Raw genomic sequence first — 22,073 nt, 5'->3', positions numbered from 1 at the left:
CCAGATGGCGCCTCTGCTCGTCATTGTGCACGTAACCGCACACTCTATGCCACCCAAAAAGCTGTGGTCGGCTTTTTAAAGCCGACACACTAAATGTCTCGCCAGAGCCACGCATGTGCTGGCTCAGGCGAGAGCTAAAAAGGAACACCAGGGTTATTGCTAGTTTGTACATCTTATTGCCAAAGGTTTTTTAATTGAAGTTTGCACCTTTTTCTTTTTATTAACCCCTTGAGTGCCCCGCCCTTTCCCCCTCCTGTGCCGGGCCTTTCATTAGCGGGCGGGGTCCATGACGAGATAGTCTCGTCATGGGCACAGCGCAACCGCGCTCCATGACGAGACTATCTCGTCATGGGCATAGAAGAGGTTAATGTTGCGTTTTTCACACTTAATATTGACTCATGTGGTCTCTGGCTGCGCCATCTCACCGGAACGATTGAAGGAGAAGACAAAATAAATCCTGTAACAAATACATGTGATTGCAATACATAAAAATGCACTTTCCGATTAAGGTTTGTGCATTTGATGTCCAGCCAGTTAGTTCAGTTCATGATAAGAAAACATGGAACTTGCGTGGCTTTTGGGGATTAGAGTGAGCAGCCCAGCCCACAATCAGCGAGACAACACTGGTAAACTACAGATTACTTTAGCGTACTGGGGGCCCTTGCAGTTTCAGCGGGGTTGATATCAACTCGCAAGCAGCATTAAGCTCAGAGTACTGCCTGTCTGCCAGGCTCCCTATGAGCTGTCATTTAATATGCAGAAGCAAAGATTGAAGTAGAAAACAGAAACGTGTTTGCAATACATAAAAATACGCTTCCCTCGACTGCAATATGCACCTTGGTTGTAAAGTTGTCACTGAATGCTTCGATTGGTCATTTACTCGACTATAGTTATAGTTAATTTCTAATGGCGCAGCTATGCAGGATACCAAGCATCACTTGTTTTAGATAATACTGCTACTCGAGAAAGCAATAGAGTTAACTAATTATAGCGCTATGAATATATCCAAGGTAGTCCTGTTATCCAATGTAAATCAGTTAGTGACCTACATGTCCTCCTCAACCATATGATGTCTTGATGTTTTAAAGTACACTGTTATGATGTTACATAGTAAATGTGTCACCTTGCTTACGTTCCCCGCGCGCCCCTCCCTCCTGCGCGTGGCACTTCCCGGCTGGAATGTTGACAGCCGGAGATTCTAGTGACAGTTGACAGTTGGCATGTATGACAGTTGGCATTAACGTTTTAATGTACCAGTCGCACTCCGCCTCCGGTTGAGTGTGTCGTTATCTGAGCAATAAACTTACTCAAGTTTAACCTCTTGACGCTTCGTCTTTACATACACAAAAGAGCGTAATTTCCAAAATATGGCAAATTATGTGATTACAATTCCTCCTATTCACGATAAAGTGGCACTCGAAGATCCACACAAGTGGCAGTGAAATGTCATACATCATCAGGACACTGAAAAAGTAAAAGTTCACACTTGAGAAAAATAAACTTGTCCTCCATGTATGTACCCATAATAGTGTTTATATTCCCCATCAAACACAATGAGTTTCTCTAAAACAATGGCGTACAACAGACGTACTGGCGGGGAAAGGTCTGCTGTTCTACAGTGGCAATTACTATATGCTAGCTTCGGAGGTAAAGGCGGGAGAATAGCTGCTTTGTGTGTGAAAGTTTCATTGACACGATTCGCGCTCGGAGGAGACGCTGGCCTTGCTTCAAGCAAAACAAACGCTGCCCCTCCCAGACCCCGCCCGTTACCACACGCAGTAGTTATTGTTTCGTTTTGAATTTCAAAATGACACTAGCCCCGCCCACCTAGCACGCGGTCTTCCTCGCGCCTTTTCTTTTAGAAGTACTTGAAAGCGCATTCGCTGTCCTCGCACCGCCCCATGCTATTACGGTCCAGCCCCTCTTGTCATCGCGGCTCGCGCCCAAGGGACGGGAAGCTTGGCGCTCTTTCCATGTCAAATATTGACAAGTAGGCAGTAGTCGGCGTGCGGGCCTTGATTGGTTGTGACGCTTGATGGGCGGAGCTGGAGGCAGCAGGAAGGGCGGGTGGGCAGGCCGTGAATTCAGTCCCACCCCGCCCCCCTTCCAACTACAGGCGGCGAGCTGGTCAGCCTGGTCTGGAGCTTAGAAACAACGACATCAGCGGTGGGACCGAAGCCCAGAACCTGTCGGCGTCAGAACCACCGGAACCGCGAGAACTGTACGAGAGCTCGCGGGCCACCTTGAGACACTTGTGTTTCGCGAGGCTGGACCCACCCATGGAAAAGACACCACTGCGATTGTAGGATACCGGGAGGCGCCGGTGCCACTGGAACTGCGTAGAGGAGATCGGGCTACACATTCTCGGAGCATCACCAAGCATCGCACTACCGATGAACGAACCGGCAAAGCATCACACCTGTCTTTGTGTCCGCAGAGCATCTTCCGAGACAGTTGGCATTAACGTCTTAATGTACCAGTCGCACTCCGCCTCCGGTTGAGTGTGTCGTTATCTGAGCAATAAACTTACTCAAGTTTAACCTCTTGACGCTTCGTCTTTACAATTTGGCGACGAGTGATGGTGAACGACACACAGAAGAACCCACAAGTAAGGGATCGTGAAAATGATGTAAAGGAAGAAGATAACTGGTTGGAAGTGCAACGGAAGTGGTGAGAAAGAAATAAGTGAATTTTGACACCAAACGGAAAAAAACGAGGAAGTTTGACGGTGAACTACTATTAAGTAGCATTATTTACGTAAAGAAAAGAAATACTTGAAAAATCTACGCAAGAAAAGGAAATATTGGCCGAAGGAACTACCCAGTGGATTACAGTAGACATTGTCGAATGAAAAGGAATCCAATTGAAGTTCAACTGTGATTTAGTGGATGTACGTAACAGAACCACTGGCGACGCTCCAAGAAAAAAAGAAAACGACGAAGGCGTGTGAGTAGTGACTTGTTACATAGAATTGCCATTTAGCAAACTCACCGAAGCATTCTTCAGAATTTATCTGGAGGTGCAAAAGGTCGTTTGGTAACGAGAAAGGAATTCACCTCAGACCTTGGGCGTTCAAGATAGAACGTCGTGACGTTGAAGCAAGCGGAAGTGAGTATTCCATCAGCGGTCTAGTTCAAGGTGCAGTCACGCACAGGAAACCGGCGTGCCGCCATTTTAACCAGGAAGTGTAACGCTGGTAACAGGTTTTGATGCTGAAATTGACTAGAATAACATTTACGATCAGCTGGAGAGTTGGGAAAACAACGTTTTTTTTTTACGGAACTCTAGCGGAAGTGTACATCGCACACAGGTGTGAGTTGTTTTGTGGAACAAAAGGGTTTTACTCAAATTTGATTGGAGAAATTGAATTAGTAAGGAAAAAAAAAAAGGAATAAGGTAGTTTACCATGGCATCTAGCAATGTATACAATCTGCAGCCACCAGAAGCATTTCTAAAGGGTACAGGTGTACCAAGTGTTAAATGGGAGAATTGGAAGGAGTATTTTTGCAATTATATATCAACATTTGACAAGGAGGATGAACCACTTAAACAGGAAGAAAAGAAAAAAATCTTGTTACATTGTTTGGGTGCAGGTGGTTTGACAGTATATAACAATATCACAAAGAAAACAAGAACTGATGGTGATAGAAAAGTGTACGATGAGGCTATGGAGGATTTAGATGGTTACTATAAGCCTACAGTATGTGTTGCTGTACACAGGTACAAATTCTACAGAAGGAAACAAGGGAAAGATGAAAGCATTGATGACTATGTGTCGGCACTTAAGAACTTGGCACTTTCATGCAAATTTGAAAATATGCATGACGATTTAATAAGAGACCAGATTGTCATGTGCGCTGCGAATTCGAATATACAAGACGCTCTGTGGGCAAAGGGAGAAAAACCACTCCTCCAAGTAATTGAAATAGTAAAGAAAGCTGAATTAACCGGGAGATGTGCAAAGGAAGTGATTAATGAAGGGAAGAATAAATTGGAAGAAACCAGCGTTGTGGCAAAGATAAGTAGTAAAAAAACATATTCAAAGAATAAAATGAAGGACATACCCAGATACAAAGGAAATGCTAGTCAGTTTGAACAATTGAAGTGTTACCGTTGTGGTAGCGGAAAACATCTGGCAAATGATTGGAAATGCCCAGCAAGGAACAATAAATGTTCCCTATGTGGAATCATTGGCCATTTCCAAAAATCATGCAAAAGAAAGGGAAAAGAGAAGGTGAAATTCGTAGAGGACGTAGAAGAAGAAGAGTCCGAGCAAGAATCCTCTGACGATTCTGTGTACAATTTGTGTGTACTGGAGATTAATGAGGAAACTAATATAGAGGAGGAGGAGAAGTACAAGAAAAAAAACCAACCTGCTTGGTCGAAATAGGAGGCGTGAGTATTAATATTGTAGCGGATTCTGGGTCACCGTGTACAATAATTAACCGTGAAGTATGGAAAGAGAAGTTTAAGAGCAAGGTAGGAAAACAATTAAAGGAACCAGATATCAGCCTTAAGACATTCACTGGAGAACCAATAGAACTTATGGGGTTTAAGGAACTTAAATTTGCATTCAAAGAAAGGGAAACCAACAGCAAATTATATGTAGCAATTAATGGTCCTTCAGTACTTGGGTGGAGAGATCAAGGTAAACTTGGAATAACTCTCAATCCGAATAGCGCTGAACCTGTCCTGATAACACTACAGGAGGACTGTGATCTAGTAGAAAAGTTTCCAAAAGTATTTAACGGAAAAATAGGGAAACTAAAAGGGTTCCAACATATAATAAGATTGAAAGAAGGCGCAGAACCTTGTCTACATAAAGTAAGACAGATACCGTTGTCTCTAAGAGAAGAAGTTGAAACAGAAATAGACAAGCTGTTAGATGCTGAAATAATTGAGACTACTGAATCGTCAGAGTGGGTCGCACCACTGGTGGTCGCAAGAAGGGCCAACAAAAAGTTAAGATTATGCATTGATTTGCGCGACCTAAACAAAAACATTCTAATCGACCAGTACCCTTTACCAAAAATAAACGAGATGTTGTCCCTTACTAAGGGCATGACTGTATTTTCAACCATTGACTTGGCAGCTGCATACCACCAGGTGCCTCTACATCCAGAGAGCAGACACCTCACGACGTTTATAACGCCTTTTGGGTGCTTTAGATTCAAAAGAGTACCATTTGGGTTAGCATCCGCAGCTGCACTATTTCAAAGACTGATGCACAAATTATTCAAAGGAATAAAAAACATACTCATTGTCCAGGACGATATCCTCATAATGGGAAAAGACAAGAAAGAACATGACAAACGGTTGGAACAAGTTCTGAAAATCATAGAGAAAGGAGGATTAACAGCGGAATACAGGAAGTGTAAGTTTAGCAAAAACTCCGTCACATACTTAGGACATGAAATCACCAAGGATGGAGTGAAACCCAAGAAAGAATTGATCAAAGCCATCAAGGATGCTCCTGTACCACAGAATAAAGAGGAACTAAGAGCGTTCCTAGGTCTAGTGGAATACTATTCAAAGTTTGTTAAAAATTTCTCGATGAAAACACACTGTATCAGAACCCTTCTAAAAAACAAAATCAAATTTGAGTGGTCACAAGACTGTGAAAACAGTTTCAAAAACCTGAAAAAAGAAATTTGTGACGCACCACCCCTTCAGGGTTTTGATAACGATTTACAATGTGTAGTCACCACAGATGCAAGCGGAAAGGGCATAGGAGCAGTATTATCCCAAGTGGAATCTGATGGTAAGGAGGTCACAATTGCCTTCGCATCCCGTTCTCTAACACAAACGGAAGAGAAGTATTCCGTAATAGAGCGAGAAGCCCTGGCGTGTGCATGGGGACTGGACCATTACAGACAATACATATGGGGGAAAAGAATAATTTTAAGGAGTGACCACAAACCCCTGACAAAAGTGCTCACTGTAAAGGGATTATTCAATGCATCTCCAAGATTAGCAAGATTGTCAATCAAATTGTTGGATTACAATTATGAAGTGCAATACTTGCCAGGATCAAAGAACGTCGTAGCGGATTTTCTAAGTCGGTTACCCTTGCACAATGTGGGAAAAACTGAGATGGAAGAAGAACTATGTGTTGCCAATGTAAGTGAGGAATTCCCAAGTATAACCAAAGAAGCATGGAAAGAAGAATATGAAAAAGATGAAACATTAGAAGAGGTAAAGAAACGCATTGTGGTAGGATGGCCAAAGAAGAGTAACATGACGAAAGAAATGCGAGTCTATTGGGAATTAAGGAATGAGCTATCGATAGAAAACGAATTGGCATTAAGACAAGGCAAAGTGATACCTCCCACAGCTTTAAGGGAAAGACTTATTGATTTATGCCATGAGGGACATCTCGGCATAAATAAAACAAAACAGAGAATAAAAAGCTGGTATTGGTGGCCAGGGTGTGACATACAGATTGAAAGAGCCGTGAGGAATTGTGTACCCTGTGAGAATTCGGATAAAACCCAACATGTCTTAAGGCCAACATTACAACCGTTAGAATGCCCCAACATGGCTTGGGAAAGAGTTGGCGTAGATGTAATGGGTCCAGTGAGATGGCAGGAAGAACAAATGTATGTTTTGGTCTTAATAGATCATTTCTCAAAATGGCCAGAAATTAAGGTCTGCAGGAAAGTGGATGCAACTGATATTGTCAAGTTATTGGACAAAATATTCAGTAGGGAAGGCATACCAAAGGTTATTGTCAGTGACAATGGTAGTCAGTTCATGTCTGACGTTTTCAAAAAATTTGTAAATGGAAAAGGAATTAAACATAAAACTACAAGCATCTACCATCCAGCGGGAAACGGAGCCGTAGAGAGGTTTAACAGGGTGATAAAAGGCATCATCCAGTTGGCCAACAATAACGGAAAATGCTGGAGAAAGGAATTGGGAAAAATGGTATGGAGCTACAGAATAACACCTGGAGAAAAAACCATGGTAAGCCCTTTTGAGATGCTGAGAGGAAGAACCCCCATTTCTAAAGACAATATTGGTTGGCTAAAAAGCGCAAGAAAATCAGATTGGTCTGTAGAAAGTGTAAGGAATAAGATACAAGAGTCAAAGGAACAGAGTAAAGGACGATATGACATAAAACACAACTGCAAAGAAATCAACCTGGAAGTAGGGGACATAGTGAGAGTAAGGAAAAGCGGTAACGTAACCAAAGGTCAAAACAGGTTCTCTAACCCATTAGAAGTGAAAGAAGTATTTTGCAATTCGGCACGACTTGGTGACGGAAAAGTATGGCATGCCTCTGCAATATCTGTTTGTAAAAGGGAGGATAAGGCTCCTAACGGAACACGGAGTAAAATACACATGGAGAAGAAAGAAAAAAGTAAAGAAATAGATGTGATGGGTCGAGTCGAACTGGATTTTACGGATTCAGAGGAAGATGGAGATCACATGCAACAGCAACAAAAGGGACAAAACAGTACAGATGGACAGGGAAGTGAAGTTGTTGAGACCATAGGTGCGAACTGTGATGCTACCACGAGTGAATCAGGGGCTTCTGTGAGTCATGGTAGTGACATTGAGTTGGAGAGTGAACTGGAAGCTGTTGAAACAAGCGGAGTAAGGTGCGTTCCTGTTGCCTGCACACCTGGAGGTCTAACTGATCTAAACAGTACACTTGAAACCAATCTGGAACCAGAGTTGGAGACGGACAATACGGAAGAAGATGCAGCCACAAGTAGATGTGGTCGCGTCGTGATTAAACCTAGCAAATACAAAGATTTTGTGTGTGAATAGCTGGTTGTTACTCTCCTCATCCAAGCTGTTCCTTTATATTCCTTTTCACTAATATCCCTTTCCATGAGGGGGAGATGTGTTATGATGTTACATAGTAAATGTGTCACCTTGCTTACGTTCCCCGCGCGCCCCTCCCTCCTGCGCGTGGCACTTCCCGGCTGGAATGTTGACAGCCGGAGATTCTAGTGACAGTTGACAGATGGCATGTATGACAGTTGGCATTAACGTTTTAATGTACCAGTCGCACTCCGCCTCCGGTTGAGTGTGTCGTTATCTGAGCAATAAACTTACTCAAGTTTAACCTCTTGACGCTTCGTCTTTACATACACAAAAGAGCGTAATTTCCAAAATATGGCAAATTATGTGATTACAATTCCTCCTATTCACGATAAAGTGGCACTCGAAGATCCACACAAGTGGCAGTGAAATGTCATACATCATCAGGACACTGAAAAAGTAAAAGTTCACACTTGAGCAAAATAAACTTGTCCTCCATGTATGTACCCATAATAGTGTTTATATTCCCCATCAAACACAATGAGTTTCTCTAAAACAATGGCGTACAACAGACGTACTGGCGGGGAAAGGTCTGCTGTTCTACAGTGGCAATTTCCATATGCTAGCTTCGGAGGTAAAGGCGGGAGAATAGCTGCTTTGTGTGTGAAAGTTTCATTGACACGATTCGCGCTCGGAGGAGACGCTGGCCTTGCTTCAAGCAAAACAAACGCTGCCCCTCCCAGACCCCGCCCGTTACCACACGCAGTAGTTATTGTTTCGTTTTGAATTTCAAAATGACACTAGCCCCGCCCACCTAGCACGCGGTCTTCCTCGCGCCTTTTCTTTTAGAAGTACTTGAAAGCGCATTCGCTGTCCTCGCACCGCCCCATGCTATTACGGTCCAGCCCCTCTTGTCATCGCGGCTCGCGCCCAAGGGACGGGAAGCTTGGCGCTCTTTCCATGTCAAATATTGACAAGTAGGCAGTAGTCGGCGTGCGGGCCTTGATTGGTTGTGACGCTTGATGGGCGGAGCTGGAGGCAGCAGGAAGGGCGGGTGGGCAGGCCGTGAATTCAGTCCCACCCCGCCCCCCTTCCAACTACAGGCGGCGAGCTGGTCAGCCTGGTCTGGAGCTTAGAAACAACGACATCAGCGGTGGGACCGAAGCCCAGAACCTGTCGGCGTCAGAACCACCGGAACCGCGAGAACTGTACGAGAGCTCGCGGGCCACCTTGAGACACTTGTGTTTCGCGAGGCTGGACCCACCCATGGAAAAGACACCACTGCGATTGTAGGATACCGGGAGGCGCCGGTGCCACTGGAACTGCGTAGAGGAGATCGGGCTACACATTCTCGGAGCATCACCAAGCATCGCACTACCGATGAACGAACCGGCAAAGCATCACACCTGTCTTTGTGTCCGCAGAGCATCTTCCGAGACCGCAACATGTTCTTGTCAAAGATGACTAGCTCGCTGGCGCAGCTCCGGCCCAGTCCCGGAGGGGACGGCAAGCCTGTGGTGGCAGGTGAGTCACGCGCTCGTGTCCAGGCTGCAGACACATCTCTGCCTTGTGATATGGTGGACTGGCTTGGCAGGGAGTGACACGATGGCATCTGGGTCGGTATCTTCTTGACATCCAAAAGTTCTGTTGTGTGAGTAAGAGTACCAAACCTGCATTATCAAGTAACTCCAGCAAAGGGAGGGGTGTAGTCAGGGTGACTCCTGTAAAGGGCAAGTGGTTCAGTTTTGCAGTAGGGACTCCAGTAAAGGGAGCGGAATCAGTCTCCGTTGTTAAGGGGTGAATAAAGGGCAGGGATTTTTGTCTGGGTGGAGTAGGTAATGAGTGACTCTACTAAAGGGGCAATAATTCAGTTTGGGAGCAGGTAGGGAGTGACAACAGTAAAGAGGAAATTCAATCTGGGAGTAGATCAGGAGTGACTGATCCAGTGCAAGACTGGGAAAATGGGGAACAACATATACTGATATCCTCCCTGCGTCGCAGACCTGTGGTCACACACACACACACACACTCTCATTCATACACGCATTCATTGGTGGGGCCCATAACACCAACTCACACACACGTCACCAATCACGAGTCTATACACACACAGGAGAGATGAGTAATTCAAGCGCTGGACATGTGGGGTAACACCTTATAACCTATAGGGAGAGAAGTTATTTTACAAAATGTACATTAACATCCGTCGCCTATATATACCTAAACCTCAAGGCACTCCACCCACTTGGTCGATGGACCGATTAGTTGATGGTGATTTAGAACCAGCTAAAACACATTTAAGACTCAGAATCCTTATTTCCCTTAATGAAAAAACACACTCATATTTCTTGTTAAACAAATATTGATTATCTAAATTTTTATATTGATTTATATTTGCATTTGTCTCGTCCAAGTTTAGAATTTCTAGATCAATTCAAGTAAATCGCAGAACATCATATTTACCTAATCTGGATATTTGGGATCCTCTAATTCATTGGCTCTGCATAACCAAGTCTGTCGCAAATTGTCCGAATAAAGCAGGCCAAAGCTCAAAGTCCTCTGCTCAGCACGTTATAGTCCCCAATTTTATCAAAGGACCAGAAATCGTGCAAGCATCTATCATGGCCTGTGGATTTGGAAAAAGTTTGCAGTCATCAAGCGGTCAGGCAGCATCTGGACCATCATGAAAGGCGTCACGAACATAACTACTCTCTATTCTACCACCCTTTTTAGGTCTCGCTGAGCCCAGCGCATGCGCTGGCTCGGAGAGACATTTTGTGTGTGAGTTTTCAAAGTGCTGCTGGCTGGCCTAGCGCTTGCGTTCACGCGCGAACTGCTAGCCTTCAGCAGCACTTTGAAAGCTCGTGTGTCATCGTGATTACTTTCGCTTTCAGAGCAATCGCGATGACGCACGCTTTCAATGCTTGTTGACATTGCACGTGATTCTCTCCCAGCTACATACATACCGGGTGCTACGCTTTTACTCTGGTGCTTCAGACAGAAAAGTTTTTCTCCCGGCATGGGAATACGAGGCTTCAGTAAATCCTGCATCTTTCAGCTTTATTAAGCAATTTGATCTCCAAACAGTTTGCACTTGAAAACCTGTTATGTCGCACTGCACAGGAACATTATCATTCTCGGCTTTTATTGCTTAATCAGTAATCCTGCTGCATATGCACGTGTCTACAATCTGACACCTTGTGACTAATAGAGGTAATAATAAATAATTGTTAAACACTGTATAATTGCTTGTGCAATAACGATCTCGTATGGCGCGGGACGGAACCGCCCCAAGCAGATTTATTAGTTTGGAGGGTTCCTGGACTGACTTTTTAAAATTATTATTTCTGCCTCTTACTAGACCCTCTTCTTTCAGTTAAAAAACATGCATATCTGCTTTGCTGTTTTAAAAAAAAATAAAATTATATACAGACCCTGGGAAAGCCGACACAGATTCGAACCTGGTTCCTCCGTCCCAAAGTCGGCAGCTCTGTTCTTTATTTGTTGTGGCATTAGGTGCCTAGACCGGATTCATGCGTAGTTTCATCTGTCCTTCATTACTGCCTTTACACCACACAGATGTTCTTCGTTCAGTGCATTTTTAACTCCATGCCTTTTGTGTGTTTGTTTGGTTCTGTTTACCACTTCCATTACACCTCGTGCGTTCGATCATGTGAATGTTCTACTTGAAAACCAAATGTGGTTTCGGCGTTCAGGCACCTGCACTCTTTTGGCACTTTGTGAAGGCGTCGTATTTACTCCCAAGGTAATTACTTTGACTCGTACAGTGAATGCAAAATTTTAGTTTCCGAAATATATTGCACCACAAGAGTGCCTTCACTGGAGTGTTTTTCAGTCACAGCTCCTGCCTCCTTCAGTCACAGCTATTTATTTCAGGCGGTGCCACTGCCAGCGGATAGTTGTTATGATATCTTCACATTGACATCCCAAAAAAATGAATCCGCTAGATGAGAGCATGCCCCTTTCAACTTTAGAGACGTAATTTCCAGCAGTTTAACTCTGTGTCTTTGTTTATTCCACAGCTTCCGCGTTAATTAGGCAGTCTTTTTGAACACTAGTGGTTCCGTGGCTTGTGCTAAGATTATTAATACACGAGTCGTTTTGGTTTAGATTGCATGGTTGCCAACTTTGTTTGAATCAGCATTGTCTTGACTCGGAGGTATTGCATAATTAAGGCTCACACATACATCATGTCACAAAAGGGTGTTTGCTCGGTCTAACTTCAGATTCAGTTTTTCCATCAGGTCATGTCCCTTAATGTCAGTAGTGCACAAAAATATAATAACATAGTGATGGTTCTCATCTCCTATAATAATATTGGAACCATTGATTGGTGATACAAGCATAAGTGCTCCATTCGTTCGATCACCATAACTAGTACATGATGGCAAGTGTAGTTTTTGTCTCAATGTCTGCGCCTAAGCAAGTGATAGTGTTAAACACATGTACCTGAAATACACATACAAAATGGCACCACATACAAGGCATTCAGATGCCAGCAATACACCACATTCAAAGCACGGGTGTCGCAACACAGTTCATCATCTGCAATTGATCTATGCATTAGAAATGGGCACTTACCACAGCACGTGGCTGAACACTCCATGATAACACCTCTATTAACTGTCCACAATATAGCACACAGTCTCCTTTCTCTCGTGGCACTCACCAGTCACCTCACTTCACTAATATCTCTCTAATTCGCAGCACTACAAAGCCAAGCAAATGTGCAATATAAAGACCAGTTTCTTTAAAAAGGAAAGGTAGTAAGCGCCAGTACATAGAAAGGACAACCAACTCTGCCCATTATTCAAATTAATTCCTCCCACGACTCAGGACTGCAAAAGACATGGAATGTGCTTGCTCACGTACGCTGCAAAGCGCTGCACAGTCTGCTTCTGAGTGCTATAGATGTTCTTCCAATGCTTGGAAGTCCAACAGACGAGTAACTAGTGACAAATGGATCTGCCTGTGCCTTCCATGCAGTGTGGAGTTGCATAACACTGAAGCAAATCAGCGCGTACCTAATACCTGGCCTAATGCTTTCTGGCAGTTAATCAAAATATCAATCACTTTCTGACAAAACAATAATTATAATGTGCTTACATATTTATTTGATGGATTTGTTTTTAAAGTGGCACTGACACTGTACCAGCCCTTCTTGTCTTTCTATGCATTAACGTGGCGTTATGCCTAGAGGTGATAGAATTTACGCTGGGCAGGAGATTCCACATCTTCTGCTTTTGGGCAAATCACATACTATCCCCATGCCCAAGAATGAATGTGTCAGTTTGTAATGTAACTGGTGCTTATGTGAAGTGTGTTGATTAATTTGGTTTGAGTTCACATTATATAAAAGTTCCAGAAACAGCCTTGTTTTAGAGAGAATTTTTTAATGACGGGTGTGTGATTTAATCTGGTTATATCTATACAATTTTGTTGACTCTGTATGCATTGTGTGTGGTTTTCCTTAATGGCCAAAGCAAGCTTATGCAAACTAATTTTTATTCGTGCATATCCGCTAAGCTCCTATATTCACCTCACTTGACTTTCACTCTTTCATAACAACCATCTTTCTTCTCTTGTATTTCAGCTTTTTATTTCTGATATTACCTACACTTTTAGTTCTCAAACATTCTCTATTTCTTTAAAAACAATATGTTCACAATCTGTTTAACAAATTTTCACATTCTCCCCTCCACTACTTTTCCTTTCTCCCTAATTTTCATATATTTTCCTACAATTCACAATATCCTTAATATTCATGTATATCACTTTCGCACTTCCTCTATCGCCCTCTCTTTCACTTTCTCTCCGCTGTCTCTTTCCAATAATCCTCTCAACATTCCCACGTACACTTGTGCTTTTCCAGTATACTACTTTTTTTTTTTTTTTCTCTGTTTCTACTCTTCTACCTTCTCTTTCCATTTCTCACATTTACCCACACACTATCTGTTTCCCCCTCTTTCATTTTCACAAATTCTCGCTGCTCCTTACTTCAGTGACCTCCACTTCCTTCTCGATGACAACACACACACAATTTCTTACTCTTTCTCTCTCCTTTCAAAACAAGCTGACATAATTGCCAGCAGCCACACTGCTCTACAACATAGTTCAAGCATGTTGGCTAAGCCAATAACTCTAGCTAAACACTTATAAGGACCCAAAGGCGAGACCTATTGGGTATGCCAATGCTTATTTATAATGATTTCATGTTAAAGAAGATACATTTTTAGGCTTAGGACAGTCGTGATTGGCTGGTTGGGATAGTCCGATTCTTATTTCCAGATTCTCAGTACAGTTCGAGGGGTGAGGTCACTTGTCAGCCAAAGTGTCGGCTTGTTCCAGTTTACTCTAAGGTTGATTGTTCCCCTATCTTGGCGAACCACCCAATTCATATCCTTGACCGGGAACATGATGAGCAAAGGTCGCTAAGAGGTTCAGGATACTGTTCGCACTTGCGCAGTTCACTCCGCGCCTCACGATACAGTGGCCTCTTCGGCATGCGATGTCAGTGGCCATATTGGATTAGGCCCAGATGTCAACTTAAGCGAAACAAACACAAAAATATAATACATAGAAATGGTGACTCTAATGTTAACCCCTTACTAATCCCTCTAGGTGCTTGTATTTATCTAGCATATAGCGACATTCAAAGCCATTATATTCACCTTCACCTTTTTCGGTCCTCCTCGATGATGCAACATATATCATGCAATATTCTATTATCACATATACTACTCATTAATATGCGTACAGATTTTAGTTATAAGAGTTATTTAGCCATGCAAATAGCAAATCTTATGTTTAGTTTGTTTTAATAATGTTGATTAGTATACATGCAACACTCGTTTAATAATATTATTGTTAATAGATTATATAATTAGTATTTTCATGCAAGAATATAGGAGGTATACAAAACTTTGCACTACCTGCTCCATCAATCCCCCCTTTGGTGATTATATCACCACAATACCTAACATTTTGTAAATTTATTATGGAAATAAATGAATTTACATATTATTAGTTCACATTTCTGTTTCACCAATTTCTTCTCCTCTTGCTTTTCTATACATACTATCTTTCATTTCTTCTAATTCTACAAATTCTCTCTCGTCCTTTTTCTCTCACTTTTTTTTTTTAAAGTTTCTTTTTAAATTTTTCTTTCTTTTGCAACATAAACATCCTAGTTTTAAAATTAATACTAGAAACATTACACGTTAAAGGAAATAGGATCTTACCTATAAATGTACTACCTAATTTTAATAGGAAATCTTTAATGGAGGATAATTTCTTTCCAATCTTTTCCCAAACACTTTCAACCTCCAGTGGTGCAATTTCCTCATGCAAATCAGTTGTATTTTTAACGTATGTCTTTAGATCTTGACTTTCGTCAGGAATAGAAGTACAACAATGTTGAACTTTCAGCATTCCACAGACTCCACCCTCTTTTACCAAAATTATATCAAGGGCAAGTCGATTTTACATTACCATGGCAACCATCTCTGTGTTTACCAATAAAAATCCTCCAGCGGTGCTTGTTGACAAGCGTTTCACTACTGTTGATAATTTTATAATTTTGTGTGCATTCAGAGATATTCCCACTACTGGTGTCAATGCTCCAAAAATGTTTCCCACAATTTCTGACCAAGACTCTCTTTTTCTACGTGTTAGTTGACTACCTAACTGATGTACACCATCTCTTCCTCTTTCCACATGGACTATCTTTGGGGAAAACCAGGTGTACATAACATGTGCCAAACCAATGGTCTGGCTAACGATAATATGCTTTGTTCCCGTAGATAAAATATAATCCAGGAAAAACTGGATCATTTCCTCCTTTAAATCCCCATCCACCCATGATTCGATATGTGTCATGGCAATCACTTGTGCCTACAAAATAACTAGCATATGCAGTTCGATTCCGTCTAATGCACAACTTACCTTTCTGGGGCCAATCTAAAGCCATTGTTGGACTAGCATCTCCTTTCAAATGTTTCTCTTTCAACATCCCAAGCTGCCTTTTCTTTTCCTTCAGGTATTTTCCTTTGCATCTTTAATCTCCTCCTTTCTTCAACCATATCTAAGAAAATCCTTTCCTCCTTCTTTAAGCTACAAGTTAGATTATTTCTAAGTATGGACTCTAATGTTAGTTCTTAGGTGAATTTTTCTTAGAAAACAAACACCTTTGCAGTTTTGACTATTCAACTTGTTAATTACAGGTACTTATGAAAATGTTATCTACATCTGAAAAATAATATTCTAATTTCATAAAACAAGCTTGCTATTACACTACATGTTGTTCCATATGTTACTGGGAGGTGATGATATGTCACTCCCTCAGACACAGATGCAGGAAACTGCATACAGACGTAGCAGTCCCTCACGTCCATCGCCTTTACATATTCATACAGTAATTTTGAAAATACATTATTAGAGAATTCATTTATAGACCTGTCTTTATGTAAATAATTCCTATCTGTATTAGTCGGATATACTTTCTGAAGCATTACTACATTAGTTTTATTCTCACTATGTCCTTCTATTGGTTCTAGTGTAACTTTAAATGAAATCATTAAAGCCAACGCACTCCATAGAAGTATTAGTAATCCTGTACAACAACACATTTTAAACCATCTTCTAAGAAATACACATTTAGTTTTTCTACTCTGTGTTTGCCATTTCGAAAAATGATCAGTGTCTTTTGACTTAGCCTCTTCTACTTCACAACTAGTTTTGTCTAACCCAAGGCTCTAAGCACCTACTTGGTTCTATCAGTTATGTCTTTTCCAGTAAATTATTGTCTTTCCATTGGTATCACTTTTGGCCTTTTCAGTTTGGCATTTGATAACATCAGTTTCTTCTCCAATGGTCGGACAAGATAACTCTCAGGACTTCCTATTCTTCGTCTTCCTCAACCACTTCTGGTACAGTCGCCTCTGGATTTTCTTGGCTATCCGCCTCTTCTTTTATTTCAGGCAGTGCCACATATGCTCATTCCGGCGACTTATACTTCTGGTTAGGTTTTCTCGTTCTCTTGTTTTCCTCTGCTGTCGTTTTTCCCTCGTCTTTCAATTTTTCTTGACTAGATACTTCATTCACTTGTTCAGCTCTAGGTGAAGTCACTCGTGTCAATCGGTATCTCAATTTCTATATTTTGTTTGGCCAAATTTCATTTCTTGCTGATCTTTTCAATTTATTTCCCTTATCATTTTTCTCAGCTCTCCATGCTCTTTCTCAGGACTCGACTTTCTGGTACTTCTTCATCACTGCTCTCTGATTCCGTTGCAACGTGACTTTTACTTTCGACTGTTTTCCTTTCCACCACTTCTTTTATTTTCTCTACTTCTGTCCCTCCTCGTGTTTCTTCCACACAATCTTCCTGCTGACTAACTGTTCCTTCCTCTAACTGAGTGTTTGAATTCCCTACAACTCCTCGGGGGTCTTACGCAAAAATCTTTCCCTCACTTTCTGTATCTGTCACCTGACCATCTGCTTTTGTTACTTCAGGTGGAATTTCTCTCAACTTTCCATCAGGAACCTCTTTATCGAAAACTTCTTTAATTGTTTCTTCACTGCTTTTCTCTTTTCCTGTATGTACCTGTGCTTGTTCAGAGTCTGAGCTGGTGTCAGAAATCTGCAACTTCCTCCTCAAGGGAATGTTCTCTGTGGCAACGGTCAAATATGGTTCTGACCCACACCCCCCACCTTTCAAGATTTCCTATTCTGTTGTCCTCAATATCAGATTCTGAGCTAGTTTCTGATTCTTCAAAATACTCTCCTTCCTTGTTATCCACTGGGTTTGGAATTCGCAAGGTATGACTAGCATGGATCCAGTTCTTTACTCCTGCACACTTCACAGCTGTTGTCGTAGTTAAAATCACATGTCGTGGTTTTCCCCAACGTGGGACCAAACAGTTCCTTCTTCTGTGTACTTTAATTCTCACCCAGTCACATCATGCTTATATCATGAGCTGGCTTCTTTTCAAGGGTGGTGGCATCTGATCCAACCTGATGAAACACAGAATGTACGGAGTCAGCCAACCCCTTACAGTAATCCAACACCAAGTCATCAGAGATAGGCAATAACTTGACTGGTATGAATACATGCCTCATTGCTCTTCCCATCACTTTCTCGTGGGGACTCCAACCTGTGTTCCTATCTGGAAGTGATCTAATAGTCATGAGTACCAGAGGCAAGACATCAGACCATTTCAATCCTGTGGCTAAACACATTTTTCCCAATCTGTTTTTAATAGTGCTATTTACTTGTTCCACCACACCAGAAGCCTCTGGGCGATAGGCACAATGCAGTTTTTGTTGTACATTCAATGCCTCACAAATTAGCTTCATGATTTCATTATGGGAATTTTTTCCTCTATCTGACTCAATTGTGACTGGAAACCCAAATCTAGGGATGAACTCCCTCAAAAGCAGTTTTGCTACTGTAATTCTATCACTTCTTCTTGTGGGATATGCTTATACCCATCTAGAAAACAGGCAGACCATCACTAAAACCTACTTCAACCTGTTACAGGGGGGCATCTCAATGAAGTCGATTTGCATTCTGGTGAAAGGCCCTCCTTCTCGACCTATCGTTCCTAGACTTACCACTGTTTTCCTTCCAGGATTGAACTGTTGACCTATACGGCATCTTTGACAAAGGCTCTCAGCTACAAGTCTCAATTTTGCATTGTACCATATCTGCTTAAACAATCTAAGCATTGCATCTCTCCCTACGTGTGCTTGTCCATGATACATCCGTGCCATGGCGGACACCATGCTATCAGGCATAACTGGTCTTTCATCCCGATAAACCCACACATGATCTGTTTCCCTTGGTGCACATCCTGCCTTTACCCACTGTCTCGTTTCCTCATCTCCTGCTTCTTCCTGTAACTGCCTCACTTCTTCCCATGTATTCACAATGTTAGTAAACAACAAGGGACATGAATTCATTTCTTTATCTTTTGCCCGATTAACAGAATTCTGATTTTGTGCACAATATTGAGCCATATCGTTTGCATACTGGTTCCCTGCTGCGATGTAATCTCCAGTCTTCAAATGCGCAGCACACTTCACAACAGCTAATTGCTTAGGCAGCTGTATCGCCACAAGCAATTTCCCAACCACTTTAGCATTCCTTATAGGGGTTCCACTTGAAGTCAAAAGCCCTCCCTGTAACCAGATTTGGCCAAAATCATGCACTACACTGAAGCCATATTGACTATCGGTCATCACAGTCACTCTTACATTCTTTCCCAACTTACATGCTCTGGTTAAAGCAACAAGTTCAGCAACCTGGGCTGATTTTACTCCCTTTAGGTAAGATACTTCCATTACCGCTGCTACTGTGCATACTGCATATGCTGCACTCAAATTTCCTTCGTCTGTTCTCAAGCATGACCCGTCCACAAACATCACATAGTCGCTTTCTGTCAAAGGTACATCTTATATCAGGTCGTGGTTTGGTACAGAACTCAAGCACATCCGGTTATGAGCCACATCGTCTCTCCACATTCTCAGCATCTGGCAATAACGTTGAAGGATTCACATTCAGACATCTTACAAGGCTCACATTTGTTGCACCTAATATGACTCTCATATTTAGTCAGCCGACTATGCGTCATGAACTGAGTGCAGCTCCTTGTTCAAAGGATTGCCACATCAAGAGGTACAAACACTCGCACAGTATATCCCATCACAATTCCTTCGCTCTGTTCTAGGCTCTTACAGGTGGCTGCTACAGCTTTCAAACAGCCAGGCAATGCTACAGCTACAGGGTCGAGTATAGCTGAAAAATATGCAATTGGTCTTCTCAGTTTTCCATGTTTCTGTATTAATACAGAGTGCACATCCATTCCTTTCACTGCAGTATAGTTAAAACTCCTTCTCATAGTCAGGCATGCCAAGTGCTGCTGCCTCACAGAAACTGTCTCTCAATTGTTTAAAGGCTGTTAATTCTTCCCTATTTAATTCAATTGGGTCTTTTATATCACTTCTCGTCAGGCGTACCAAAGGTTTTGCAATCAGGGAAAAGTTACTTATCCACTGACGACAATATCCAACCATTCCAAGAAACTTTCTCACTTCTCTTTGCATCATTGGGGCTCTCATTCCTTTATTATTTTGATTCTCTCTGCAGTTACTTTTCTCAGTCCTTTTTCAATTTTGTGGCCTAAATATTGTACTTCCTTCTGACAGAATTGCAATTTCGATGGGGATACTTTAAGTCCTCCATATGCTAGATGATTTAGCAATGCTATGGTATCACTACACAAGCTTCTCGTGTTTTCGACGCCACAAGCAGGTCGTCAATGTACTGTACCAGTACTGAGCTTTCAGACATCTCTAGATCTTCTAAGGACTTTCAATATCTGGTTAAATACTGAGGGGCTCTCTGTATACCCCTGTGGGATTCGGCACCATGCCAAAATACATTCGCCAAACCGGAGCGCAAAAATCTGCTGACTGTCTTGATGCAATGGGATGGAAAAGAAAGCATGACACAGGTCAATTACTGTGTACCATTCTGCATCATGTGGAATCTGATACAAAATCACAGATGGGTTTGGTACAATAGGACAACATGACACAACAATTTTGTTTTATTTTTCTCAAGTCTTGCACTATTCTAAATGTTCCATTAGGTTTTTTCAGGCCCATAATTGGTGAATTACATGGACTACTCATTATTTCTCTCAAAATACCTTGTTTAATCATTTTCTCTATTATAGGAGTAACTCCTTCAATTATTTCGGGTGTCAATTTGTACTGAGGAATATTTGGGTAACTTATTCCTTCCTTTACAGTCACTTTTACAGGATCTACATTTTTCATTAATCCCACATCTTCTGTGAAATCCCAGACTTCTGCCTTTACTGTCTTTTTCAATTCTTTTGGTAGTTGTTCAGGGTTAAATACAGCAAATGCCTCAGTAATCTCAGGTTCCATATTAGCCATAGTCATTTTATACAGTACATCTTCATCAGGGGTCTAAAATGCGATACCATCGCGAGTGCAAAATATGGTGCAATTCATTTTGCACAGTAAATCTCTTCCTAACAAATTTACAGGGCTTGAATCACACATGACAAAGCGGTGGATTTCAGAAAATTTCCCTATGTTATCTTTTACTGGTTCAGTGAGATACGGTTTAATCTGTCTGTTGGACACTCCAACTACTTGGATTGTTTCATCCGAGAGAGGAAGATTTTTAATATCAGCTGACCTGACAGTTGAACGAGTAGCACCAGTATCTACTAGGAAAGTAATATTTTCATCATTTACCTTTCCATCCACAAAAGGACCTGCCTGGTCTACTTCTAGAGTTGCGCCAAGTACGCATTTTTCTTCCTCCCCTCGGCACCGTCAATAGCTTTCTTCCGACTCACTCTCATCTCGTTGTAGCCAATGCTGCGAAACAGCACTAGCGCGCGGCAGCTTAGTTACCTGTTCTTCGTTGTAGAATCCTGTCTCATTACTGTATTTCTGAGGATTTACGCTCTGTGGAAAAGGCGGTTTTGGCGCCTGATTCTGTTGGGCAACAAGCTGTTGCTGTGGTTGACAACTCTCCTCTTTCTGCACCTGCGAATTCAATGATGTATTATCACCATTGGTACTCGGGGAAAATTTACACTCGGATTTCCAGTGCCCTATTCTTCCGCAATTATGACATGGCCACTTCTTTTTGGCTTCTTCTATATTAAATTGTCCCTTTCCTTTTCCAACATTAAATTTATGTTTCATACCTGCACCATTTGCCTGTTCTATCAATTGAGCTTCCTGTCTTTCTGACACCTTTACCTGTGCCCACATTGCCTTTTCTTTTAACTTGCGCTGTTTGGCTTCAATTTAATCACTAAAATATTTTGCATGTCTCAGTACTTCATCTATTTTCTTATTTTGCCAGTCCACTGTATGCTGTTTAATCATTTCACTTATTTCTGGACGCAGCCCATATACAAATCGGTATACAAAGTGACTTAAAAATCTTTTTCACTTAAATTTTCATCCCCACTAAACTGCTTAAAGGCGAGAATTAACCTCTCATAATAAGCATGTACCGATTCCTTAGCTTCCTGATGAGTTCTGTCAATTTTTACCCAATCGGTCTCCTTGGGACGTACTTTGTTTTTCAGAAAGGTAATTACCTGTTCATATTTTTTCATAACTTCAGGATCTGGTGCACCCGTTTTTGGGTCTCTGGGGTACTCTTGTGTAGGCCAGTTTATCATAATTTTGCATTCTGTCCATAAATCTGCTGGTACTATTGTGTC

The sequence above is a fragment of the Triturus cristatus genome, chromosome 1_1 (assembly GCF_964204655.1).
Source record: "Triturus cristatus chromosome 1_1, aTriCri1.1, whole genome shotgun sequence".
In the NCBI taxonomy this organism is placed as follows: domain Eukaryota; kingdom Metazoa; phylum Chordata; class Amphibia; order Caudata; family Salamandridae; genus Triturus; species Triturus cristatus.
Note: the sequence above shows the minus strand (reverse complement) of the source record.